The sequence below is a fragment of the Dasypus novemcinctus genome, unplaced genomic scaffold, assembly GCF_030445035.2.
Source record: "Dasypus novemcinctus isolate mDasNov1 unplaced genomic scaffold, mDasNov1.1.hap2 scaffold_134, whole genome shotgun sequence".
NCBI classification, from domain to species: domain Eukaryota; kingdom Metazoa; phylum Chordata; class Mammalia; order Cingulata; family Dasypodidae; genus Dasypus; species Dasypus novemcinctus.
Window position 1 is genome coordinate 1401895 of NW_026688153.1, and position 3874 is coordinate 1405768.

Consider the following 3874-nt stretch of genomic DNA (forward strand, 5'->3'; position numbering starts at 1 on the left):
GATGTGCATCATGAAGTAACCATGGCGACCAGTCATCACAGAATTTTCAGAGTGAATGCCTTCTCCATATTGCAAGGTCCAACTGCTGCTGTGTGGCCATTTTCCTTTGCCACCAGCAAGGACTGGGTGCTCCTATTTCTCCACATCCTCTCCAGTACTTGTTATTTTCCATTTCTTAATAAGAGCCATTCTAGTGGGTATGTTATGATATCTCATTTTGGTTTTGAATTGCATATCTATCATAGCAATGACAGGGAGCATCTTTTTTTGTGCCTTCTTGCCATTTTTTACCCTTTGGAGACATATCCAAGACTTTTGCCCATGTTTCAAAACATATTTTTAGTTTCATTTTTTTCACTGTTAGGAACATTAATTTTGATTCAGTCTACCATAAATAACTCAGGAGAGATTCCACTCACTCTCAGATGCAATATTTTGTTTATTTTTCAAAGGTATATACATCACACAAAACGTTCCATTAAAAAATGAAGGAGATTCCCATATGCCCCACTCCCCACAACCCCCATTTTCCCACATCAACAACTTCTTTCATTAGTGGTGCACATTTATTGCATTTGATGAATACGTTTTGGAGCATTGCTACACAGCATGGATTATAGTTTACATTGTAGTTTTCACTCTCTCCCAGTCCATTCAGTGGGTTATGGCAGGATATATAATGCCCTGCATCTGTGCCTGCAATATCATTCAGGTCAACTCCAATTCCCCAAAACGCCTCCATAATACGCCTCCTTTTCCCTCTCACTGCCTTCAGCAACTCCAGTGGCCACTGTCTCCACATCAGTGATATAATTTCTTCCATTGCTAGAGCCACAATAATTCCATAGTAGAATACCAGTAAGTCCACTCTAGGCCATAATTTCATTTCCCGATCCTGAGGACTCTGGCATGGCGATGCCCACTCCACCGTGCCACTGACAGCAGCTTTGTCCGTTTTTTAATTGGGTTGTCTTTCATTCTATATATGTTGACCTTCACGATTCTTTATATTTTCTAGATAGAAAACCCTTATTGGATATATGAATTCCCCATATATTCTTCCATAGAATTAGACTGATTTTGCTTTCATTATAAAGGTATTTTAGGCACAAAGGTTTATAATCTTGATTAGGTCTCACGTATCTATTTTTCTTTTGTTGCTTTTGCTTTGGGTGTAAAATCTAAGAGGACATTGCCCTGGAGAACTCCTTCCTCCCCATGCATTCCCAATCAATGATACCTCACTTCAGCGTTTCCAACAACTGAGGGAGTGCTGAGTTCCCATTCCGGGAAACTCTGCCCCACTCCCCACTGGAGCAGCAACAATACCCCAAGTACAAGGGCAAAGACCAGTGAAGAAGGATGGTCCAGTGATGGGCCCTTGATACTGATGACTATGTTTATGGGCCTAAGTGCTTTAAATTACAAGTAGGCCGAAACTGTAGGGTGCCTACGAGCTACATCCCAAGAGCCTCCACATTGCTCAAATGTGGCCACTCTCTAAGCCAAACTCAGTATGTAAGTGCATTACCTTCCCCCCAGTGTGGGATTTGACTCTGGGCTGAGGTATTACTACCAACACCTGCTGGTGATGCACCAAGAAAAAGACCTTGAATAAAATGGGTAAGTGGTAAAGACAAATGAGTTTATATGACTAAGAGGCTTCAAAATGTGTTGGGAGGTCTTCAGAGGGGTTGCACTTATGCTCATCTCAACAAGATCTCAGAGACAGCCAAAGTAGGTACAACCCCAGGGAAGGGTCCTTCTGAGGGATACAGGCACACCCAGGTCCTATGATCATGACAGATGGCTCTGGATCATGACAGATGGCCTTGTCAGTGGAATTTGTGCTCCTGAGTGTGGAGTTGGATTCAGATGTGACCTCTCTATGCATGCTTCTTCTGTCACTTTTCCCTTACCTGTGATAGGTGCTGGGTTTGGTGTATGCTCAGGAGACTTGAATCTCTGGACTGTCTATATGCCAGCTGGGTCCTGGGCCTCAGCAGAGTTGTAACACCTACTCTCCTGTTCATTGGACTGCCCATGTCAACTAACAGGGAGGTGAGGATAGTCAACCACTGCACCAGGGAACCAAGAGAGTCTACAAATGCAAGTGGGGAAATTCCATCCATCAGCCATGCGGGATGTAAGCCCCCTTTTGATTTAAAGTTGGAGTGGACATGGCCATCCCAGGGTCCTCAGGATGCAGGAATAAAATAGAATGGATTTACTGGTATTCTCCTATAGAATTGTCATGACTCTAGCATTGGAAGAATTAAATCATTTCATTGATGTGAGGACAGTGGCCATGGGAGCTGCCGAAGGCAGGGACGGGGGAAAAAGAGGTGTGATATTGGGGCATTTGCAGGACTTGGGAGTTCCCCTCAATGATATTGCGGGGACAGATGCAGGCATAATATAACCTGACATAACCCGCTGAATGGACTGGGAGTGAGTGCAAACTACAAAATAAACTATAATCCATGCAGTGTAGCAATGCTCCAGAATGTGCCCTTCAAGTGCAATGAATGTACCGCCCTAATGAAAGAAGTTGTCGATTGGAAGGAGTGGGGGTGTGTGTGGAATGCAGTATATGGGAACCTTTATGTTTTTTAATGCAAAAATTTGTGTGATCTATGTATCTTTAAAATAAGAATGATAATAATAAAATATTTTTACAAAACAAAACTAAATATCGCCCAACACATGGTTCTGAAGATCTTCTTAAGTTTTCTTCTACAAGTTTTATGTTCCTAGTTCTTTTAAGTCTTTATACGTTTCAGTTAATTTTTGTATATGATATGAGATAGTTGTCCTCCATCATACTTTTACATATGGATGCCCAGTTCTGCCAGCATCAGTTATTGAAGAGACCATTATTTCCCCATTGAGGGTACCTGGCATCCTTGGGAAAAATCAATTGGCCATAAAAGAGAAGGTCAATTTCTGAACTCTCGCTTTGATTCCATTGATCTATATATTTATTCCTATGCCAGGACCATGTTTTTATGACCACTGCTGCTTTGTGATAAGTTTCAAGTCAAGAAAGGTGTATCCTCCAACTCTGTCTTTCATGATGGTTGTGACTTTTCAGGATAGCATATCCTTCCAAATAAATTTGATGATTGTCTTCCATTTCTGCAAAGCTGTTTATTGCAATTTTCATTGGGATTGCATTGAATCTATCATTCGTTTTTGGTAGAGTTGATATCTTGGCAATATTTAGCCTTCCAGTCCGTGAGCATGCAATGTCTTTCCCTTTATTAGGTCTTTGATTTCTGTTTGCAGTTTTGTAGTTCCCATACATAAGTTCTTTACAACCTTGGCTATATTTATTCTGAGATATTTGTTTTAATTGTAATTGGAAATGGATATTTTTCTTCATTTGCTCCTTGAAACGCTCATTACAATCATTCATAACTATTACAAATTTGTGGGTGTTTATCTCCTAGGACATCACTTTGCTCAATTTCTTTCTTGCTCTAGTATTTTTGTTGTGGAGTTATGAGGCTTTCTATACATGGAATCTTGTGGTTTGCAAATAGTGAAAATGTTACTTCTTCCTTTCCAATATGGATGACTTTGATTTATTTTTCTTCTCTGCTTGCTCTAGCTAGAATGTCCAGTACAGTGCTGAAGAGCAGTGGTGACAGCGGGCATCCTTGTTTTGCTCCAGATCTCAGAAGGAAAGCTTTCGATCTTTCACCATTCAGTATGATGTTGGGAGTGGTTTGTTTCATATATGCCTGTATTAGTCAGCCAAAGGGGCGCTGATGCAAAGTACCAAAAATCTTTTGGCTTTTATAAAGAGTAATTATTTCTGGTAAAAACTTACACTTATAAGGCCATACAGATTCCAACTCATGGCTGCTTT